At 34.8% G+C, this 9,449-nt stretch overlaps 1 non-coding gene across 1 annotated transcript; it reads right to left on the bottom strand.

Moving 5' to 3' along the window:
- Positions 1–962: 962 nt before the first annotated feature.
- On the bottom strand, positions 963–1,069 carry LOC128042162 (small nucleolar RNA R71). Its single transcript, XR_008197368.1, has one exon. It is a non-coding gene; the product is annotated as a small nucleolar RNA R71 (small nucleolar RNA).
- Positions 1,070–9,449: the final 8,380 nt, after the last annotated feature.

Raw genomic sequence — 9,449 nt, forward strand, 5'->3', positions numbered from 1 at the left:
TTATAAAGATATAATCTGAGTAATTCCAACCTTCCCGTTCAATAGTATAAATCCTCCCAACTTTGTCTTGTAGATTTTCCACAAAATTCAGTATTTGATCTTAATATTTTATATATTAATAGTCATCATCAAATTGTTATTATGTTTATTTTGCTATAACTTAATTAGTATAGTTCATAGTGATAACTCAACCATTTTAATCCATTTCAATCCATGTGGAGACGATCTCACTTATCACTTTATTACTTGATTTGATGTGTATACTTGCACATTGGCATCACATATGACAATTTTTTGGCGCCGTTGCTGGAGGTCAACAATTTGGTGAAATTTGGTTGTTATTATCTATTTAATTTTTTTAGTTTTATCTTATTTAGCTATTTTTTTATTCTTGATCAGCTTTGCTGCTAGTTTATGAGTAGAGGTATTCTCAAGAACGAATAGTATTCTTTTGACACAGAACTTGAGAGAACTTTGAGGAGAAGGAGAAAATAATTGTAAGAAATGGCAATGATTGGAAATGATCTAGGCAGATAAGATCCATTACATCCGAATCGTAGGGACACTGATATTCTTCGTATGAAGATGATAGAGATAGACCCATTAGAGAACATGTAGTGCCAATCTTGGATGATTTGAATCCAAGGATTATCAGGCCACATATTCAAAGTCAGCATTTTGAGTTGAAACCAGTGATGTTTCAAATGCTACAAACAGTAGGATAGTTTAGTGGATTACCTGCTGAAGATCCATGGTTACATTTAAGACTCTATTTAGAGGTCCGTGATTCACTCAGGCAACAACGTGTTCCTGAAGATGTCTTGAGACTAAAGCTATTTCCTTATTCATTACAAGATCATGCTAGAGAGTGGTTGAATGCTTTGCCGTCAGGAACGATGGTATCTTGGAATGAACTTTATCAGAGGTTTTTGTTAAGGTACAATCCTCAAAATATGAATGCCAAATTAAGGAATGATATGACCTCTTTCCAGCAATTTGAGGATAAGACATTGTATGAAGCTTGGGAGTGATTCAAAGAATTAATTAGAAAATGCCTGATGCATGGTTTCCAACTCTGGATGCAGATGGAAATGTTTTACAATGGATTAAATGCACATACAAGAATGGTAGTTGATGCATTTGCCAATGACACTTTACTAGATAAATCATATAATGAGGCATATGAGATTCTGGAAAGGATAGCCAATAATGATTATCAAAATCCAACTACAAGAGTAGGGACTCGTAGAAGAGTTGTTGAAGCTATGGAGCTTGATGTGCTCACTTCATTAATAGCTCAGGTATCATCCCTAACTAATATGATTAAAACAATGTAGAGACAAGCTGTAGTGCAAGAAATGAAAGTAGTTGAGCTAACATGTGTTTATTGTGGAGAAGATCATGTTTTTGATGAATGCCCATCGAACCCAGCCTCAGTATATTACACAGGAAATTTCAATCGAAATAATAACCCGTATTCCAATATGTATAATCCAGGATGGAAGCAAAATCCTAATTTTAGTTGGAGTAATCAAAGAGTGGGAAATTCCAGTAATGATGTTCGACATAATGTCACAAGTACACCACCTGGATATAATCAACCCATGTCATGAAAAAATGTTCAACAAAGTTCAACATCATCTTCTTCATCTGTGAAGCATTGTTGAAGGAATACATGACCAAGAATGATGTTGTAATTCAGAGTCAAGCTGCATTTCTAAGAGCTTTAGAAAATCAAGTGGGGCAAATTGCCAATGCATTAAGCTCAAGACAGCAAGGAACATTGCCGAGTGATACTGAAAATTCAAGATCTCAAGAGAAGGAGCATTGCAAAGCCATTACACTCAGAAGTGGTACTCACTTACCTGAAGTTGTTAATGATGCCACTATTGAAGAAGATAGCTCAAATTTTATACATAAGAAGAATTTAGAACCAGTAGAGGAGCAATATACAACTGAGAAGATCAAATAGAAAAATGTTGAAGCATAATTAGCTCGTGTTTCCAATAAGAATGCCACGGTAAAACAACCTCAACAATTCGAAGGAAGGCCACCTCTACCTTTTCCTCAGCGATTTTAGAAGTTGAAGTAAGATTTTTAATTTAAAAAATTCTTGGATATCCTAAAGCAACTTCATATCAACATACCCAATTATGCAAAGTTCATGAAGGACATATTGTCAAAGAAGCACAAATTAGGGGAATTTGAAACTGTTACTCTCACTGAAGGGTGCACAACAATGTTGATGAACAAATTGCCACCAAAACTGAAGAACTTAGGGAGTTTTACTATTCCTTGCTCAATTGGAATCATTATGTAGGGAAAGCATTATGTGATTTAGGTGCAACTATAAATTTAATCCCTATGTCTATTTTGAAGAAGCTAGGAATTGGGAAGTAATTCATGAGCCACTCATGACATCATTTCATGCCAAATATACCGCACGCATATGCTATGAAACTTTATTTTCTCTCATGAACTTACCATGACCAGTAATGCACCAATATAAGCATTGAAGTGTTTCAACATTCATCGATTATAATCAGATATTTAACCAATTATACACAATTCATTCATATACTTTATTGTCCTCCTCCTCCTCTCCATCCCACATCCTTTATGTATATAACATGCTTAAATAGCATTATACATAATTTCACTATTCACTTATATTTAAATTCAAAGCTATCTAGTCGACTTACAGTCACTAAATTATTTTTATCCGGAGATACAGAGCTCCAAATTAAGTTTTGTTAATTTTCCCCAAAACTAGACTCACATATCTTCTTACCATAAAATTTTCAGAATTTTTTTCTTAGTCAATTAGTACAGTTTATTCTTTAAAGTCACCCTTGTTTCACTGCTCAACATCTCTGCCCTCTCTTCACTAAAAATGAATTATCTCATTGTACAAAATTCAGATGATATTTTTATTTATTTCTTTTGAAAATAGGCTCATTAAGGATTCTAAGAATATAAATTATTACTCGTAATTTTTTTTACAATTTTTAATTATTTTCCAAAGTCAGAACAGGGGATTCCAAAATCAATCCGACCCTGCCTCACTAAAATTCAAATATCTCAAAAAACTCTTTTGCTTGCTCTGTTTCTTTTGTATAAAAATATACTTATTAAGATTTCATTTCATATCTTATTCACTCTCTATTTCAATTTCCACCATTTTTGGTGATTTTTAAAAGTCACACTATTGTTACTGCCCAAAACTGTTTTGTTGCTAATTTTACTTTTTCATAATTTCACTTTTTCACTTCCAATCATTATTCAATTCAATTCCACACATATATTCATCATTCAATCACACTTAATTGTTACATGATCTCATGTATTTTCACTTATTCAATTTCCCGATGAACACTTTGGAATAATAATAGATACATGGTGGATTCAGCACACAGCAACCACCCTTTGTAATCAATGATATCCGGTGGGATCAGCACATAGCAACCACCTTATAATTAATGATACCGGTTCACATAGTAGCCTGCACATAGTACTACACATGTGACCATCACTATCCGATACACATAGTAGCCTGCACATAGTAGTACACACGTGATTGAAGCTATCCGATACGCATAGTAGCTTGCACATAGTACTACACATGCGACCTATCATTCTGGTACACGTAGTAGCCTGCACATAGTACTACACACGTGACCATCACTTTCACTTTCACATAGTGGCCTACACACAGTCCATGCCACACGTGTGACCATTTCTGTCACTTCATTAATATCTCTTTTTATTCCGAATGTTCAATCAGGAAATTTCTCATTTTTTCTCATTTTTTTCCTTTTTCACTAATCAAAGTCAATCCCTTGTCTTTATTGACTTATAATAACACATTTAACTTATTTAACACTCACATTATTCAATCCAGTCCAAAAATCACATTTTGGAAAAACATTTTTGCCCCTAAAGTTTCACAAAATTACGATTTTGCTCCTAGGCTCGGAAATTAAACTTTATTCCTTTTTCTTATGTTTTATGACAAGCTAAACATTTTTCCCTTCTATGGCAACATCAAATTCTCACTCTAACACTTATGAACATTAGGTATTTTTACCGATTATGTCAATTTACTCGTTTTCACTTAAAATCGGCTACCATAAGTTATTTAACATAATTTTAAGCTTCATATTCTACCATAAAACATCAAAATAAATACATTTCACCTATGGGTATTTTTCCAAATATGAGCCCTAGGTTAAATTATTGCTAGAATAAGCTAAATCAAGTTACCGGGACTCTAAAAACGTAAAGAACATTAAAAACGGGGCTTGGAATCACTTACTATGGAGCTTGGAAGCTTAAAAACCCTAAATATGGCTTCCCCCTTGCTGATTTCGCTCACCATGGAGAAGATGAACAGATTTTTGGCTATTTTGGCCTTTTTAATTCTCTTAATTACTAAATGACCAAAATACCCCCACCTTAAAAATTCCCTATTTAACTTATCTCTTGTCCATTTTTGTCCCACAAGTTAACCAATGGTCTAATTACCATTTAAGGACCTCCAATTTAAAATTTCATAACAATTGGATACTTCTAACATGTAGAACTCAACTTTTGTACTTTTTACAATTTAGTCCTTTTGGCTAAATTGAGTGCCCAAACGTCGAAATTTTTGAACGAAATTTTCACAAAATCATTCTGTCAAATTGTAGACCATAAAAGTATAATAAAAAATAAATTTTTCCTCGTCTGATTTGTGGTCCCGAAACCACTGTTTCGACTAGGCCTAAAATCGGCCTGTTACAACCTGATTACTCTTAAGCACATCTGGAAGGTAAAATTGAAGATGTGTTGGTAAGAGTTTACAAATTTATTTTTCCAGTAGATTTTATTATTCTGGAATGTGAAGCTGATAAAGAGGTATCAATTATTCTTGGAAGACCTTTTCTAGCCACTAGTAGAATATTAATTGATGTGGAGAAAGTTGAATTAGCAATGAGGGTTAATGACCAGCAAATAACTTTTAATGTTTTCGATGTTATGAAGTGTGAAAATGAAAATGAAAAATGTCATGCCATTGGGTTTATCGATACAAAGTAGAGGAAGAATTGAAAAAAATTTGTCATAACAATTATGACAATTAACTAGACTTATTTGAGTTGACTGAAGTGGAAATAATTGAAGAAATTAGTGAACTAATAGAGACCAATCAACTTGAGAATAGGTCAAAGAGGAGTTTCAAATATTTAGATTTATCAGATCGTTTTTTTAAGCCTCCTCGACCTTCCATAGAGGACCCTTCTACTTTGGAGTTAAAGCCTTTTCCACTACATTTAAAGTACACCTACTTGGGAGACAATAACACTTTGACAGTAGTTATCTCTGCAGAGTTAAGATTTGATCAAAAGGCTAAACTGTTAAAAGTCTTGAAGAGATCTAAAAAGGCCCTGGAGTGGACAATTGCTGATATCAAGGGAATCAGTCCTGCCATCTACATGTAGAAGTTTTTACTAGAGGATTGCCATGACAATTCTATTGAGCACCAGAGAAGACTAAACCCCATTATGAAGGAAGTCATCAAGCAGGAGATTATCAAATGACTTGATGTTGGAATAATATACCTTATTTTTGATAGTTTGTGGGTAAGCCATGTTCAATGTTTACCCAAGAAAAGGGGTGTCACCGTCATGAGCAATGACAACAACGAGCTCATTCCAATTCATACTATCATGGGATGAAAAGTTTGCATGGACTATCGAAAAATTAACAAAACAACTTGGAAAGACCATTTTCCTTTGTGATTCATCGATCAAATGCTAGATAGATTAACGAGGAAAGCCTTTTATTACTTCTTGGATGGTTATTCAGGGTATAACTAGATTGCCATAGCTCCTACTGACCAAGAGAAGACCATGTTCACGTGTCCCTACGGAACCTTTACTTTCAAACGAATGCCGTTTGGATTGTACAATGCCCTTGCAGCATTTCAGCGTTGCATGATGGTAATATTTTCAAACATGGTGGATAAATTTTTGGAAGTTTTTATAGATGTCTTCTCGGAGTTTGGCGATACTTTTGAGAGTTGTTTACAAAATCTAGAGCTAGTTCTTCGTCATTGTGAAGAAACGAACCTTGTTCTAAATTGGAAAAAATGCCATTTCATGGTCTGTGAAGGTATTGTTCTGGGACATAAAATTTCATAGCAAAGGCTTGCTGTAGGCAAAGCGAATATTGAGGTTATTGAGAAATTGCCACCACCCATACAGTTAAAGGTATTTGAAGTTTCCTTAGCCATACAGGATTTTATCGATGATTTATTAAGGATTTTTAAAGATATCCAAAACCCTATGTGCATTTTTATAACATAATAGAGCTTTTAATTTTGATTAGTCTTGTGTGCAAGCATTTGAGGAATTGAAAAAGCAACTAGTAACAACACCAATTGTCATAGCATCGGACTGGACATTACCTTTTGAACTTATGTGCAATGCCAATGATTTCGTTGTAGGAGCAGTACTTGGGAAAATAAAGGATAAAGTGTTTCATGCCATCTACCATTGAAGCACACTGACAGACATGTAGTTGAACTACACTACTACTGATAAGGAACAATTAGTTGTGGTATTTGCATTTGAAAAATTTTAGATCATGTTTAGTTAGCACCAAATTTTCAGTTTATACGTATCATTTTACAATTAAGTATTTGGTGACCAAGAAAGGTGCCAAGCCAAGGTTAATTCGATGGATATTACTGCTACAAAAATTTGATCTTGAAATTTGAGATAGGAAAGGCACAGAGAATCAAGTGGCTGATCACTAGTCAGGACTTGAAGCAGGCAATGACGATGGCAATATTCAACTCATTAAGGAGGATTTTCCAGATGAGCAACTGCTGGTTACCACGGCATTACCTTGGTATGCCAATATCATTAATTTTCTAGTAAATGGATTGTTGCCACCTGAGCTCAACAGTCAAAGACGAAGGAAATTTCTTTATGATGCCAAACAATATTATTGGGATGAGCCATTTTTATTTAAAAATTGTACAGATCAAATAATTCAGAGATGTGTTCCGGATGACGAGATTCATAGTGTTTTGCACCACTGCCATTCAACAACATATGGAAGACATTTCAGGGGAATGTAAACTACTGTAAAAGTTCTTCAATCTAGCTTTTATTGGCCAAACATGTTTAAAGATGCACATGACTTTTACCAAGCTTGCGATCGTTGTCAACGAACTAAGAACTTATCAAAGAGGTATGAAATGCCATTGCAAAATATCTTAGAATTTGAGTTGTTTGACGTGTGGGGAATTGAATTTATGTGTCCATTTCCACCTTCTTGGGGCAATATATACATACTTGTGGCTGTAGATTATGTCTCCAAGTGGGTTAAAGCTGTCACCTTCCCTACTAATGATGCCAAATCAGTGATGAAGTTCTTGCATAAGAATATTTTCACTAGGTTTTGTACACCTCGTGCCCTTATTAGTGATGAAGGCTCCCATTTGGACTGTAAATTAGTTGCTACTGCCTTGAATAGATATGTTGTCGAACATAAGATTGCCATGAAATACCATCCCCAGACAAATAGACAAGCGGAGGTCTCTAATAGAGAGATTTTGCAAATTTGGAAAAAGTAGTCAATCCCACATGTAAAGATTGGTCATCTAGATTGGATGAAGCTTTGTGGGCATATCGTACTGCATTTAAGACACCATTGGGAATTTCACCTTTCAAGCTTGTCTATGGGAAGCCTCGTTATTTACAGGTTGAACTTGAACATAAAGCATTTTGGGCAATTAAGAAATTGAGCATGGATTGGGTTACTGCTGGTAGTAACTGACTACTTGAACTGAATGAGATAAAGGAATTCAGAGATTAGATTTACGAGAATGCTGAGCTATACAAAGAAAACACTAAGCGATGACATGATAAAAAGATTTTGCCACAACAATTTATACTTGGACAACAGGTGTTGTTGTTCAATTCCAGACTTAAGTTGTGTCCGGGCAAATTGAAGCCTCACTGGTGAGGACCATTTGAGATAGTTCATGTTTACCCTCATGGAGCTGTAAAAGTCAAAGATGTCAAGACTAGCATTACTTTTAAAGTCAATGGACAACATTTAAAGCATTATTAGGGTGTTTCTTTGACTCGGGATAAACTTTCCATTGCTCTTCGAACTACATAGTGTGCAAATCTGCATTTATCTCTTTGCTTTATTTGCTTTCGATTTCTTTGATTAGTTAATTAATTTTTATTTTTTTCTTTGCAGGTATATTACAGACTAGGCCTTGTAGTTTAGTGGATAGCCCTTTTGAAACAATTACAAATTTTTTCTTTGTAGGTATATTACGGACTAGGCCATGATTTCAACCTTCTTATCACCCACATAATAGCCCTATTTTCTTTCACTTTTACCTTAATCGATTCATTTTCTTTCATGGTTACTAACAATATCTTCTCCTTCACCATTTTCCTTATTTATTCCATAACTGTAAAGTTCTCATTTTTATTTTACAGTTACTCTTTCTTGCTCTAAATGGCTCGACATGCTACTCACTCTATGTTACTGAGAACATTTTTCAACAAAGCTACTGAAGAGAAGTACACCACGAACACATCTAAGCAACCCTTCTATATGGAGAAAGGTTTTCTTTTTCAAGACATAGCTGATCGGTTGTTAACGTCACAGCAATAATGTGAAACCATACACTATCGATGCAAGTATAGTAGACAGATGTGAGTCTGTAGGATATCGATCCCACGGGGATGGTAGTCTTTTGTCTATTAATGTCAGTGCACAACTAGATAGAGACGAAATAAATTGTGGGAATAGTTGTCGATGCAATAAATTGAAAACAATAAAATAAAATATGATAATGATAAACTGGGATCCCCAACACGAATCTTCACCAGAATACTAAGTGCTCACAAGGTACAAAAATATAGGTGATTGTCGAGGCAATAAAATTCAATGTATATCTTACCCAGCGTTACTCCCCTATTAAACATGCATATTAACCTCACCTTCCGATTATGACAATACGGAACTATTTAGAACAAGTGGAATAAATTCCTCTAATCCTCACTCAACTTCCGTTGAAATGCTTGTTGGCTCAAATTGTCACTGCACTTTCCAGTGTTAGTGACTGCAATTACACTTCCGTGTTAAAAAATTCAAATCCCAAGATTTAACCAATAATTCATTTGTACTTCCATACAACAGAAAACAGAGAATAATCACCAATATCCAGAAAGCAATAAGAAAGAATCGAGCGGAGAATACTATTCCTAGACAACTCGACTGGATTTCTCTATTCCCTCCTATCACGCACTTAGGTCTCCTCGTCAGGAGCTAGTTTGCATCTGGTTTTCACATTGGCTCACTCGTGTGAGGCTTAAGCTGTCATGGCCGCAAGCTTCAAGGTAGGATGATGAAGATGAAGAAGGAGAAAAAACTCTCTT

The sequence above is a fragment of the Gossypium raimondii genome, chromosome 6 (assembly GCF_025698545.1).
Source record: "Gossypium raimondii isolate GPD5lz chromosome 6, ASM2569854v1, whole genome shotgun sequence".
NCBI lineage: Eukaryota > Viridiplantae > Streptophyta > Magnoliopsida > Malvales > Malvaceae > Gossypium > Gossypium raimondii.